Genomic DNA, 16,020 nt, shown 5'->3' with positions numbered 1-16,020 from the left:
ATTTAAATGCTTAAAATGAGTGCTAGCTTTGTCGTGCCATTGAATGAATGCTTTTGCAAAACTGACCTTTTTGACCTGGTTACGGAAAAGCAGCCAAAAATTATTCACTACAGGAATGTTCGAGAAGCATCTCAAAATGTAGCTCAAGTTGTTTGAGTGAATGGCCAGGGTGTTTAGAGCTGGAATCTATGCGAAGAGTTACTTTTTTGTCTTCAACTTTTTATTTAAATTCACACATCAATTTTGTAATATGCTTGCAGTCCTTAAAAAAACAAATGAAAAAAAAAAACAATAACAACATCAAAATTAATTACAAATAAATAAAAATTAATTCCTGTTATTTGTACCCAATTCTTAGCTTTTGGTATTTGCTGCTCACCCCTAATTTATTTTTGTTTTCCTGCAAGTCTGTGATGTTTGTTTGTATGTGTAAACGTTTCCTCCTATATATATATATATATATATATATATATATATATATATATATATATATATATATATATATATATATATATATATATATATATAATTATTATTCTCATAATTTATCTTTTTGAAATTATACATAATGGTATTTTTTGATTGATTCAGAGAGTAAGAAATACTTTTTTATTGTCTGATTTATTCTTGTTGAAAAGCATCAGTAAAAACCAATAAACTAAGATTATTTGAATAATCTGAAATGCATGAGTGTGAAAACCTGTTTGCTAGGTGATTTGATAAATTCATGCAAAAATAGATTTCAAAAGTGCACCAGAAGTTTTATACCAAGCTTCTAGATTGGCACAGTCTTTATGAATCACAACTAATAACGTCTCTCTGGACAATAATCCCTGAAATGGTTAAACCACTCTTTTATTGATGGAAATCCAAGACAAAGTGTATTTGTCAAAGCTCAAATATAGTTTTGATTTTGGTTAATATCCCCCCCCCCCCACCTTAAATTCATTTGAATGAGGACAGTTGCCCAAACTCTCAGTATCCATGCATTTTCCAAACTTCTTGTACTGTGAAACAATCAGATGACCAGTCCAATACAGGGCTTAAAAATTAAGTTAGACATTTAGATACAACAAATATAATAAACAAGCCAAATGAATTACTAATTGACATCATTTTAAGGCTCAAATGAAGAGTTTTCCTTTTTTTATTTCTTTTTTTAAAAAAATGTAATTTATTTCCGTAATGCAAAGCTGAATTTTCAGCATCAGTGTCACACGATCTTCAGAAATCATTCTTATATGCTGATTTGATCTCAACAAATATTTCTTATTATTATCAATGTTAAAAACAGTTGTACTGCTTTATATTTCTGTTGAAACTGTGATACATCATTTAGAGGTTTGGGTTAATTAAGTTTTAAAAGAAAAGGAAATATATATTGAAAAAAAGTGACAGTAAAGAATATATATTTTGTGACTAGTGTCCTGACCGACTATCAGCATTGTTCTGGAAACGGACCAGGAAAACCTGAACATGCTGATCGGACTCGGACTCGGACCCACAAAAACACTGGACACGACGACGAAGAGCACCCACTCACCTCAGCACACTCTAACTCACCTTTGGCACAACTTCTTGAATAAATTCACCTCCGTTGGGGCACAAGGAAATGCCGCCGCCCCGTTCTCTTGACTTCGGACAGTGGGAAAGATAGTGAGTCCCCTTCCCAAAGTCCTAACGTCTTTTATGATGTCTACCAACAGTTCATGGCTCATTTGGCCGAGGCCAGCGGGAGGATGACCGACTAAAGCAATGCTGGGCACAGGTGTGCACTATGGACGGCAAGGATACACAGCCAAAACCCCATCCAGTACCCTGCTTTATAGTAGATAACGGCCTGTTCTACTGTGTCGCCTCGTGGAGGGGGGAGGACAAGAAGTTACTGCTGGTACCCTGCTCCTAGGGTTGACCATGCTACTCGGTACCCGGAAGCAGTGCCCCTCCGGAAAGTCACCACCAAGAACCCGTTTGAGCTCCTTTTCAGCCGCCAACCCCAAGGGCTGCTGGACGTGGCCAAAAAAAGCATGGGAGCAACAACAGTCCACGCCCCAGTGGTCAGTCATCGAGCATGTGGCCGAAAAGAGATAGATAATCAACCGCGTCATGCCTTAAGTCCAGGACCACCTGGCGAAAGCTCAGCAGACCTAGCGATATAACAGTATAACCGAGGAGCCCAGCCGCAGGAATTCCAGAAGGGGGATTGAGTGATGGTACTGGTCCCTACTGTGGCATGTAAGTTTCTGGCTACCTGGCAAGGGCCCTACACAGTGGTGGAGAAGATCAGGCTAGTAACTTATCGAGTACGCCAGCCTGGGCAATAGAACCAAGAGCAACTATACCACATAAACTTACTGAAGAGATGGGTGAGGACCAGAGACCAGGCCACCGCACTAGCCGCCCTTGAGCCCGTGCTGGTCGATATGAGCGCCAAACTATCCCAAGGACAGAAAGTTGAGCTGCTCCAACACCTGATCGGTCAGTTCTCAGATGTGTTCTCCACAATCCTTGGGAAAACCCAGCTTCTACAGCATGAGATCAAGATGCCCCCAGGGGTCGTCGTTAAGCAGCGGCCTTACCGGATCCCAGAGGCTCGACGGCAGGCTATTGAAGCAGAAGTCCAGCAAATGCGGAAGTCAGGGGTGCCCAAACCAGATGGCACCCTCAAGGTTTCGGAGTTCGATAGGTACCCGATGCCCCTAGTGGATGAGTTATTAGATTGGCTGGGGAGAGCACGGTACATCTCCATGCTGGACCACACAAAGGGATATTGGCAAGTACCCCTGTCTGAGGACGGTAAATCCAAGACCGCATTCTTGACCCCGAGCGGCCTCTGCAATATTAAACCTTTCTCTTTGAGCTACACGGGGCCCCGGCCACATTTCAACGCTTGATGGACATGCTGTTACAGCCACACCAGCAGTACACCGCGGCCTACGTCGACGTGATCATTCATACGGAGTATTGGGAAGACCACCTGGAGTGGCTGCGGAGGGTGCTGATGGAGCTTCGGCGGGCTGGGCTCACCTCCAACCCTCGCAAATGTCATCTTAATCTCTCTGAGGCGAAGTACCTGGGGTTTCGAGTAGGATGGGGCCTTATCAAGCCCCCGGAGAAAAAGGTGGAAGCTGTACGTGCCGTCCCAAGACCTGGACCTTAAAATTCAGCTTTGCATCACAGGAATAAATGACATTTTAAAATATATTGAGAAAGAAAATGGTTCAGAAAAAAAAAGAAATGTTTTACAATTTCACAGCTTTTACTTTGGATTAAATAATGCAGCCTTGGTGAGCATAAGATACTTCTTGCTTTCTTTACATAAAAGTATACAGCGTGTATTGTTGAACTTTGCAACAGAGACAAAATTAAAATATGATCTTATGCCTTAAGTGAACACAGGCTAAAACTAAAGATATTGTATGAAGTTTCCAAATAATGAAACATATATTTGTTAACATTCACACTTTGCATGACAAATTTCTTTGAGATTTTGAAAATAAACCAGGCTAAAATCCATAATACATTTATTCAAAGGCAAGTTAAAATTCAGAATACATTTCATTAGCTTTAGTATATATAATGTAGTTGATATGTTTCAGTGATTCCAAGTGGAATGAGCACAAGATTCCATCAAAGGGAAGGGCCTGTGTTTGCTATGCAGGGCTGTGGGCATGTCCTTGGGTCTGTCAGGGATCTTCCCAAGACCCCGGGCTGCAAGCCAAGAATTCTACTAAATAATAGCATCTATTACTCCCGAGAAGGAAACAAAACTGAAACTTACAAGATTATGAAAGAGGTTTTGTGTTGTTTGAGTGCTTGCTGCTAGTGCAATCAATTGGGTGAAAGAAGCATGATGTTATATAACACTTAGAAGACAAATTTAATGTCACAAATCTTTTAAATGTTGTGAAAAGCGGAAGTCTCTGTAGTTAAGCGATACATCTAAGCTGTTGATGCATATTGATATTATTCCATGTCTCTGCTAAGTGTTTTTTTACTTCTAGTGTAATGAACTGCAGGTATGAAATGGTGTTGCTGCTCAGTGCCGGTCCAAATAAGGGGATCAACTGGGCCAGCTGTGAAAGAACAAGAACAGTGATATCAGAATAATCCAAATGCTTTTTTTTACTTCGCCAAATTGCATTCTTTGGAATTCTGAGAGAGTGAATGGTCCACTTCGTCATGGTAACACATTGTACACAAACAAAAAATGAAAGGACAAGATGTACAATGTGATTAGTATTGAGTTTCAATGCACAAACAAAGAGCTGTCCTTCAGGGTATTTTAGTCATTCACACAGAGAGAGAGAGAGCATATATTATTGTCACTCACTAAAAAATACTTAAATACAATATTTAAGTATTTTTATTATAATCAGCAGTATAATTAGACTACTGCTATTTTAAATGCTCTAAAATGTTACATATATAATTGTATGTATATTTAATTTACATACAAACCTACACACACACACACACACACACATATACCCTTATGAAACAAAAATATTTTGCAGTATATTGGAAAATATCATGTAATATATTAATATATTACATTTTTCCAATATATTGCAATAAATTGAAAGCGGCAATCATTTGTATATTCTGCAATATATTATATAATATATGTATCATCAATATATTATTAAATGTATTCAAATATATAAAATATTAGAAAATAAAAAGGGAAAATAATATATTACAATATATCACAGTATATTTTAAGAAATATATTGGTAAATATATTTTCCTTTCGTAAGGGTATATAAACACACACATATATATATAAACACAAACATATCGTTTATGGGGAGTTACACATTTTGTTTAATTGTACGTAATGTTCTTTAGAATGTGTGTCTCAAAACTTTTCCATACTGTATTTATCCTCTACAGATTAATAGTAATTATAACCAACATCCTAAAAAAAAACAAAAAAAAAACATGAAGCATACTGCTTTATGTCAGACATAACGGAGGAGGGCGCTGTTAGGAGAAATTAAGATTTCCCCCTTTTCTGGTTTCTCTGCTTTGAGCTTGTGGAGAACAAAGGTCTGTGAGAAACTACAGTGATTCTCTGGAACATTAACAATTTAAGTGTTGTCTGCAGAAATGGGATTTTGAGCAATGCCTAACTGAATTTGGATGCCACGGTGCTACTGTTATTTTATGGAAACCAGTAATAATAATAAGAATAACACTAATAAAAAATGTAATATAAACATGGGAGCTCACAAATGTTGCTAGATTAATCAAATAAAGGGGTTCATGATGTCAATAACCTAAATGTATGTTGCGAAATGGATGTAAACTTTATTTGTGGCTGAATGAGTTTTAATACATAACTTCACATACCAACCACCCACGCACACCATCAGGATGGCAGTTTTCTATCTTTAATACTACTAATATGATCTTTAAGACTCTAATTCACTATTCTGTTGTATTCAGTACTGGACTGACAGTGAGTGCACTGATGTAGATACCCATGCATCAAACTTCTAGTGCAAGCAGAAATCTTGCCAACTCTGGCAGCTGAACTGATTAGAGAACAGTCCATCTAGCGCAAGCAGATCCAGGAAACAGCATAGACAAACAGAAAACCCTTTTTCCCTCTTCAATTGTTTGCTGAATCTATTTACATAGTAACTCACTCATAAATATTGAGCCCATTTCAGAAGCATATCTGCTTGTCACTGTGCTATTGTGTCTACAGACCTGAGAATAGCTGTAAGCCATAGTCTGAAAGCAGTGTAGTGTCAAGTCTTTGGTAAACTAAGGCCATGAAAGACTACCTTAAAAAAAAAGTGATGGTTATGCTTGCAGGAGAAAGTCCGGAAAATCCATCCATTTATTCTCCAAACCACCGATTCTTTTTAGGGTCAGAGGAGTTTGGAAAAAGTATTCTATAAGTAGACAAGTTTAAAAGGGCCCTCCAAACGATATGTCACACTTGATATTTGACCGGTGACACATATCTCACAATTAAGAGAAAATGTAAGCAACAGTGAAGTTTTTTTTTTTTTACTTTTTTTTCTACAAGTAAACTCATTTCCCTCCCAAATTTGTCCTGATCATAATGCATTTAGATTTTTTTCCCACTATAATTTTTATAATTCTACATTTTAATAATGATACTCATGAAATTATGATTCTCTTAAAAATACAATACAATACATACAATACTATACTTTATATAAAAGCTAATTTACTTGGAAAATAAAACAATAAAAAAAGTAATAGTAGCTATATTATATATATATATATATATATATATATATATATATATATATATATATATATATATATATTTATTTATTTATTTTTTTTTTTTTTTTTCGTGACATATCAGGACACAACTCTGTATAATGACATGGGTATGACACAGGTATTACAAGGAGAGGGTGACTTATGAGGACATAACCCATGTCCCCATTTTTCAAAACGCTTATAAATCATACAGAATGACTTTTTTTGAGAAAGTAAAAATGCACAAAGTTTCCTGTGAGGGTTAGGGTTAGGGGTAGGTTTGGTGAAGGGCGATAGAATATACAGTTTCTACAGTTTAAAAAACGTTATGCCTATGGGGTGTCCCCACTTTTCACAAAAACAATTAAATTACATTTGTACTTTTATTCAGCAATGATGCATTCAATTGACCAGAATCAGAATCAGAATGAGCTTCATTGACAGGCATGTTTACAAATACGAGGAATTTGTTTTCATGATAGAAGCTCCACAGTACAACAGAATGACAGAGACAGGACATAAAACACATAATAAAAGAATAAAAATACAAGAAATACAAATAAGTAGGTAAGGAATGACAATATACAAATTGACAATTGTAGGCAAGTATATTACAAAATGCAGTTATGTATGTAAAGGTATATTATGTGCAAAATTTAAGTATATACTAAGTATGTGTGTTAGATAAATAAGTGTACAGTACATGTATATAAAGTGTAGTGTGTTCCACAGCTATTATCAATTGTTCTCTAGCAGGGCTTTTCCTGGGTCAAAATTGGTCTTTGGTGGTGGCTGACTGACATGTTCATCCACACACAGCAAAGAGTACCCTAGTACCCACAAGATCTGCAAGTCCAATATTGAAAATAAATGTTAAATTTAAAACAAATACAAAGAAACTGTTTTTTTTTATCCTATTCATGAAAAAACGATCACTGTCATCTTTTCTTGCCCTCTTGGCAAAAAAAGCTGTGATTTTTCCATGACTGGCTTTCATAGTTAAGAAAGATAAAATCCTTTTTTGATAGACCTGATAATTATTTTAGTATAATCATATCGATTAAAAATTTTACGTTAAAAGGTGTAATAGTGTATTTATAAAATTTTATAAAATTAGCAGCTAGCTATAGCAACAGATCTAGTTTCATCTCACTCCAGTCTAACTTTAAACTAAATTATTTTATAGGTAATTTACTACACATTGTCATAGGCCTATACATACTGTGGATTATTAAGGCTAAATTTTACTTGCTTACTAAATGGGGTAAGCACACTTACTTTCTCATTCCAGATGTGTATGTTCTTCTAAGAAGTAATGATTTGTTATACACTGATTCAGACACTGACGGCAGACCAATTGCTTTAACCATTCATTATAATGAATCAGCTCAAATGAGTCATTAGGTCACAAATGAGATTTAGCGGACGTGTTGTGTGGGAATCCTGACTTTTAGGACATCGCGAAAGATTTGTTTTAACACACACACACAAAACACCTCATAACTGTATAGATTTTTTTTTTTTTATGGTGCTGAATAATTTTTGGTCACAATTTTATTATTATTATCATTATCAATATTATTATTATTATTATGAATCAATTTCACTAGTAGTCCACTGTATGAAGAATTTTTGAGTATAATATGTCGCAGGTCAATTTATTTTGCTATACTCACCTGCATAAATGTATTATAGTGTCCTGCACCTACTAGTAAACAAAATATATCTGGTGTCTGAATAATTGCTGGTTTGACTGTGCATTAATTCTTGGTAAAACTACTAAGTAAATTAGGCGCGGTCACTTTAAGAGACACAACCGACAGTTTGTTTTTTTTCGAACATACTTTCCAAGACTGTATGAATTTGAAGGTATTTGTATTTGACGGTACAAGAGTAAAATAAGGCAAATTCAGTGTTTAGCCGCAATGCACTGCACACGTGTTCAGTGTAAATGAGGGGTTACACACCAGATCCGTGCCTGGCGTGGCGCTGGCGCGCTGCTGCTGTACAAGCAGACCGTTGACAGACCAGGCTCATGTCTTCTTTACAACAAAATATACTTTTTTTTACACACCTACGCCTACTGATAAAGGGCACTGTCAAAAGTATTGATGGCGAAATAGATTATGTTTGACAGGTGCAATATTTGAAAATCGATAATTATTTATTTATTTTTTAAATTACATTTATATCTGAATTTATGTCAACCTATAGACTTTCAATTATCAAAATATCATGAATTCATATGTATCTGTGTACAACATGACATATAAATACATTTTCCTATTATATTTTGCCTGGAAACGCTTCCAACACGCGCGCATGTCGCTGTAAAAATAGGCGTCGGTTATATTTCTAGCATGCACGCGTTTTCCGCGAGACGCGCGTCTCACGCAGACGGTCTGTATGCTCTAACCTGTTAACATGGGAGCCGAATTAAAAACTGACACACCACGCGGCTAAGACGCTTGCGCCATGCATCCAGTGTGTCGCTGGCCTAAGCTTTTGTATCCACAAGCAACAGTGGCCTGTCATCCGTCCTGAGCGTTTTTTGTAGGCTGGCCTCAGCCAGACGGTTGAGATCGCCAGGGGCACCCCCTCAGCCATGTGCCCCTATAATTGTCACCACCTTTCACCCCACTATTGACGACCCTGGGATCAGCTGATTTTGATGTGAGGGAGAGAGCAAAGACAGAACTGAAGACGAAGGGTGCCCGCGTGGAGTTGGGGCGCTGTGCTCGTTCTCTCCGTCACTCCGTCAGTAGTCTGCTACTCACAAAACCCAATTACAGATCAAATAAGACTTTGGCGGAACAAAAAATTGTTTTGGCGGCCGCCAAAAAAATTTCTATATAGGAAAAACCCTGATTAGATGGATTGCCTAAGGGAAGAAACTGTTCCTGTGCCTGGTTGTTCTGGTGCTCAGTGCTCTGTAGCGTCGACCAGATGGCAACAGTTCAAAGAGGGAGTGTGCTGGATGTGAGGGGTCCAGAGTGATTTTGCTCACTCTGGATAAGTACAGTTCTTGAATAGAAGGGAGGCTTGTACCGATGATTCTCTCAGCAGTCCGGATTGCCCTCTGTAATCTTCTGAGGTCAGATTTAGAAGCTGAGCTGAACCAGACAGTTACTGAAGTGCAAAGGATGGATTTGATGGTGGAGTAGAACTGTTTCAGCAGCTCCTGTGGCAGGTTAAACTTCCACAGCTGACAAAGGAAGTACAACCTCTGAAGGGCCTTTTTCACAATGGAGTCAATGTGAATGTCCCACTTCAGGTCCTCCTCTGACCAGACGAAACCAGTAGTTCAATTCCAGGCTGCAACAAAGTCACATTGTGCAGAAGAATCATCTTTTTCCTGTCGTCTTGTCCTGGAGGTCCTCTGAGACAAGGTCTTTACAGGGGATCTGTATCTGGGGCTCTAGTTGTCCTGGTCTCCGCTGTCTTTCAGGGCAGTAGAAATCCTATCTAGGTGCTGATCCACCATCTGGTCTGGATACGTACCGGATCCGGGTGACTGCAGTGACCCTCTGATCTGGATAAATACTGGATCTGGTGGCCACGGTGACCTCGGAACAAGAGAGAAACAGACAAATATTAGCATAGATGCCATTTTTTCTAATGATGTAGCAAGTACAAAGGGTGTTATGTGAAGTGTTTCCGGTTCTGGTTTACCTAATTAATGCAGCCTAAAAATCCTTTAACGGATTTGGATATTAAAAGCATATTAGTATGTTATGTGTATGCCAGGTTAAAGAGATGGGTCTTTAATCTAGATTTAAACTGCAAGAGTGTGTCTGCCTCCCGAACAATGTTAAGTAAGCTATTCCAGAGTGTTGGTGCCAAATAGGAAAAGGATCTGCCGCCTGCAGTTGATTTTGATATTCTAGGTAGTATCAAATTGCCTGAGTTTTGAGAACGTAGCGGACATAGAGGAGTATAATGTAAAAGGAGCTCATTCAAATACTGAGGTGCTAAACCATTCAGGGCTTTATAAGTAATAAGCAATATTTAAAAATCTATACGATGTTTGATAGGGAGCCAGTGCAGCAATGACAGGACCGGGCAAATATGGTCATACTTCCTGGTTCTAGTAAGAACTCTTGCTGCTGCATTTTGGACTAGCTGTAGTCTGTTTACTAAGCGTGCAGAACAACCACCCAATAAAGCATTACAATAATCTAACCTTGAAGTCATAAATGCATGGATTAACATTTCTGCATTTGACATTGAGAGCATAGGCCGTAATTTAGATATATTTTTGAGATGGAAAAATGCAGTTTTACAAATGCTAGAAACGTGGCTTTCTAAGGAAAAATTGCGATCAAATACCACACCTAGGTTCCTAACTGATGATGAAGAATTGACAGTGCAACCATCAAGTCTTAGACCAGTGATCCTCAAATTTGGCTCGCGAGATCCACTTTCCTGCAAAGTTTAGCTCTAACCCTAATCAAACACGCATGAGTTTGCTAATCAGTGTCTTCAGGATCATTAGAAAATCACAGGCAGGTGTGTTTAATTAGAGTCAGAGCTAAACTCTGCAGGAAACTGGATCTCGTGAGCTAGATTTGAGGATCACTGTCTTAGACAGTGTTCTAGGTTATTACAAGAAGAGTTTTTAGGTCCTATAATTAACACCTCTGTTTTTTCTGAATTTAGCAGTAAGAAATACTTGTCATCCAGTTTTTTATATTGACTATGCATTCCATTAGTTTTTCAAATTGGTGTGTTTCACCGGGCCTTGAAGAAATATAGAGCTGAGTATCATCAGCATAATAGTGAAAGCTAACACCATGTTTCCTGATGATATCTCCCAAGGGTAACATATAAAGCGTGAAGAGTAGGGGCCCTAGTACTGAGCCTTGAGGTACTCCATACTGCACTTGTGATCGATATGATACATCATAATTCACTGCTACGAATTGACGGCGGTCATATAAGTACGATTTAAACCATGCTAATGCACTTCCACTGATGCCAACAAAGTGTTCAAGTCTATGCAAAAGAATGCTGTGGTCAATTGTGTCAAACGCAGCACTAAGATCCAATAAAACTAATAGAGAGATACACCCACGATGAGATGATAAGAGCAGATCATTTGTAACTCTAAGGAGAGCAGTCTCAGTACTATGATACGGTCTAAATCCTGACTGGAAATCCTCACATATACCTTTTTTTCTCTAAGAAGGAATATAATTGTGAGGATACCACCTTTTCTAGTATCTTGGACAGAAAAGGGAGATTCGAGATTGGTCTATAATTAACTAGTTCTTTGGGGTCAAGTTGTGTTTTTTTTTATGAGAGGCTTAATAACAGCCAGTTTGAAGGTTTTGGGGACATATCCTAATAACAATGAGGAATTAATAATAGTCAGAAGAGGATCTATGACTTCTGGAAGCACCTCTTTTAGGAGCTTAGATTGTATAGGGTCTAACATACATGTTGTTGGTTTAGATGATTTAACAAGTTTACACAATTCTTCTTCTCCTATAGTAGAGAATGAGAGCAACTGTTCCTCAGGGTGTCACGCCCCCGGGCTGATCTGTCTGTTTTTCCCCATAGTGTGTGTTGTTTACACTTACCATGTGCTTCTGTGTCACCGTGGCGCCCGTCTCCGCCCTCTTGTTTCATTATTATCTTGTTATTGGTCACCATCACCTGCTCTGCATTAGGATAATCACTCCTTCTCTATTTAGTCTCCTCATGTGTGCTGTCTGTTGTCAGATCGTCGAGTTGTTTTCGTCCATGTCCCAACTTTTCCACATCTCTTGTTTGGCCTACACAGAGATCGTGCCCGTTTTGTTTTCATCCTCTAGTTTTGTTTTTTTTCCCACTTCCTCCTGCTTTCAGGCAGCGCTACTCTCCAGCCTTCCGTGTTAGAGCTCACCGATCACTGTCACTCCTCTTCTTCGCCGCGCCACAGCGCGCCACCAGTTCCTCGCCTCAACAGCGCCCCCGCCTCCCTGTCAGTTTATCCGGGCATTGCATCAGAGGATTTCCAAGTGGAATTCGTCCAGGAGGCTCTTTTGGATCTGCTCCAGACTGCCCTGTTCCTGGATAGTTTTTTGTTAATTCTCATTTTTATTTTTTTTCTGTCCTTTTGGAATTAAGCCATCTAATAAACTGACCTTTTGAGCACCTGCAACTGAGTCCCAGTCTCGCCCCTTGACAGAACGATCTGACCACCATGGACTCAGCAGGTGCAGATCCCCTCAGATCAGCCGTCACCCAGCAGGGCATTCTCTTGGGCCAACATGCCTCCCAGCTAACATCCACGTCGCGGGAGGTTGAGTTCCTTAATGCCAAGTTGTCGGAGCTGACTGCCCAGCTCCAGGAACTTCGGAGACAGACATCTGCAAGATCGGAGGACCCCACTAGCCTTTCCTCTACCCGTCATGATCCGGAGCCTCATGCCAACAACCTACCTCCCTATGATGGGAACCCTAACCTAAGTCTTCGCCCTCCAGCCCCGACGGTATGCCCAGGAAGAGACTAAGGTGGCTTATGTTCTAACCCTCCTCACAGGCAGAGCCCGTGACTGGGGAACTTCAGTGTGGGAGGCCCGGGCTCCCTTTTGTGCCTCGTTTGAGGCTTTTCGACAGGAGATGGTCAAATTATTCGACCGTTCTGCTCGGGGTGATGAAGCAGCGGCCCAGCTGGCACGGCTACGGCAAGGAGGCCGTTCAGTGACAGAGTATGCCATTGAATTCAAGACCTTAGCAGCGGCCTGTGACTGGAATGAGGGGGCTTGCAGAGCTGTGTTTCGTGCTGGACTAGACGAGGAGATCCAAGACAAGATCGCCACCCAAGAGCTTCCACGCAGTTTCGATGATCTGGTCGACCTGGCCCTCCGTGTTGAGAACCGCCTTCGCCTTCGTCACCAACAATTGACTGCTCGCACTTCTTGGAGGGTGGGTGAAATGGCCAGCGAATCTACCCCGGTTCTGCCTCTGCCATCTCCTGCTGACCCTGAACCCATGCAGGTGGGACGACTGCGTCTTACTTCCCAGCAGAAGCAAGAGAGACTCACCCGGGGCTTATGTCTCTACTGTGGGAGGGCCGGACACTTCGTCGGGAAAATGCCCGCTAAAAGCCAAGGCCCATCAGTAGCCAGGGGGATTCTGGTGGGCACATCTCCGCTTAATTTCCCCCACTCCTCCCGCACACTACTTCCCGTGGGTGTCCAGTTCGGAGGTTCTCGTCACTCCTGTTCGGCCCTGGTGGATTCTGGGGCTGGTGGTAGTTTCCTGGACACGGCACTGGCCAAGCAGTGGGGAATTCCCGCCATTCCCCTCTCTACTCCTATCTCTGTTCGGTCTCTGGATGATTCCCCTATCACTACCATCACTCACCTCACCCCTCCTGTAAGTCTTATCGTTTCTGGCAATCACCATGAGATAACCGAGCTGTACCTTCTTGATTCCCCGAGTGCCCCCGTGGTTCTGGGACACCCGTGGTTGGTGCAGCACGGCCCTCATGTGGATTGGGCCAGAAACTCAGTCTTGTCTTGGAAACAGTCTTGTCTTGAGTCTTGTTTGGGTTCTGCCTCTTTTCCTGGTGTTGTGTTTCCTGTTGTGCAGGTGGATGATGCTGATCTGTCCGGGGTGCCGGAGGAGTACTGCGATCTGCGGCAGGTCTTCAGCAAGTCCCGGGCTGTGTCCCTGCCTCCTCACCGGCCTTATGATTGTGCCATCAACCTCCTCCCAGGCACTTCTCCGCCCAGGGGTTGGTTATATTCCCTGTCTGGTCCAGAAAGAGAGGCTATGGACAAATATATTCGTGAGTCCCTTGATGCCGGTCTCATCCGTCCCTCCTCGTCTCCTGCTGGCGCAGGGTTTTTCTTTGTTAAGAAGAAGGACGGCTCCTTGCGCCCTTGTATTGATTACAGAGGTTTGAATGACATTACCATTAAGAATAGGTACCCCCTGCCCTTAATGTCATCTGCCTTTGAACTTTTGCAGGGAGCCAAGGTCTTCAGTAAGTTGGACCTCCGTAATGCTTATCACCTGGTTCGGATTCGAGAGGGGGATGAGTGGAAGACAGCATTCATCACTCCTTCGGGACATTATGAGTACCGGGTGCTACCCTTTGGCCTGACAAATGCCCCAGCTGTCTTCCAGGCCCTGGTTAATGACGTGTTGCGAGACATGGTTAACAAGTTTGTCTTTGTGTACCTAGATGACATTCTTATTTTCTCTCCTTCACTTCAGGTACACACCCAACACGTGTGCCAGGTGCTACAACGGCTGCTGGAGAACCAGCTATATGTTAAAGCGGAGAAGTGCGTTTTCCACTCCAAGTCAGTTCCCTTCCTGGGCTATATCATTTCGGCGGAGGGAATCAAAGCTGATCCCGCTAAGGTAAGGGCCGTAGCCGAGTGGCCACCTCCAGACTCACGAAAGGCACTGCAGCGGTTTCTGGGATTTGCCAACTTCTACAGGCGCTTCATCAGAAACTTTAGTCAGGTTGCTGCACCCTTGACAGCTCTTACTTCCACTAAGGTACCGTTTAGGTGGAATTTGAAGGCTCAGGAGGCCTTTAATGACCTAAAGTCCCGATTCATTTCTGCTCCTGTTCTTTCATTTCCAGACCCTGAACGTCAGTTTATTGTGGAGGTGGATGCTTCTGAGATTGGAGTAGGTGCGGTCCTTTCTCAGAGATCCCCCAGAGATGGGAAGGTACATCCCTGTGCCTACTACTCTCACCGCCTGAGCCCAGCAGAACGGAATTATGACGTAGGGAACCGGGAACTGTTGGCGGTCAGGCTGGCCTTGGGTGAGTGGCGTCACTGGTTGGAGGGGTCAGCACAGCCCTTCTTGGTTTGGACGGACCATAAGAACTTGGAATACGTCCGTTCGGCCAAGAGGGTGAGTTCACGCCAGGCCCGATGGGCACTCTTCTTTGGCCAGTTCAACTTCTCTCTCTCGTATCGCCCAGGCTCCAAAAATATAAAACCTGATGCCCTCTCCCGTCTCTACAGGGATACAAAAAGAACCAGTGTATCTACTGAAACAATTATTCCTAAAGAAATTGTGGTAGGGTCCCTCTCCTGGGACGTGGAGAGGAGAGTGCTGGAAGCCATACGAGAGAGAGAGGTGCCGAGGGAGTGCCCAGAGGGTAGACATTTTTCGTGCCGGCCTCCAGTGGGGGCATTCATCCAAGTTGGTCTGTCATCCTGGGGTTCGGAGATCTCTGGCTGCCATCCGCCAGCGATTTTGGTGGCCATCCATGGCCCAGGACGTCAGGCAGTTTGTGTTTGCCTGCCCAATTTGCGCCCAGAACAAGAGTTCTAATCAGCCTCTTGTTGGTCTGCTACAGCCCTTACCCATCCCCTCCCGCCCCTGGTCACACATAGCCCTTGACTTTGTCACTCGTCTTCCACCACCGAGGGGTAACACCGTAGTATTGCAGTGGTTGATCGCTTCTCTAAAGCGGCCCATTTCATCCCCCTTCCCAAACTGCCTTCAGCTAAGGAGACCGCTCAAGTGGTGGTTGACCACATCTTCCGGATTCATGGCCTTCCGGTGGACGTGGTTTCTGATAGGGGGCCACAGTTTGTCTCCCGGTTCTGGAAGGAGTTCTGTCGACAGATCGGGGCCTCTACGAGTCTGTCGTCAGGTTTTCACCCTCAGACCAATGGGCAGTCCGAGCGGGCAAACCAGGTTCTGGAACAAGCTCTCCGCTGCCTGACGTCCCATAATCCGAGTTCTTGGAGCCAACAGTTATCCTTGATTGAATATGCCCATAACGCTTTGCCAGTGGCGGCCACAG

The sequence above is a fragment of the Carassius gibelio genome, chromosome A21 (genome assembly GCF_023724105.1).
Source record: "Carassius gibelio isolate Cgi1373 ecotype wild population from Czech Republic chromosome A21, carGib1.2-hapl.c, whole genome shotgun sequence".
In the NCBI taxonomy this organism is placed as follows: domain Eukaryota; kingdom Metazoa; phylum Chordata; class Actinopteri; order Cypriniformes; family Cyprinidae; genus Carassius; species Carassius gibelio.
The sequence above is the reverse complement of the archived record's forward strand: the minus strand, read 5'-3'. Positions refer to the sequence as shown.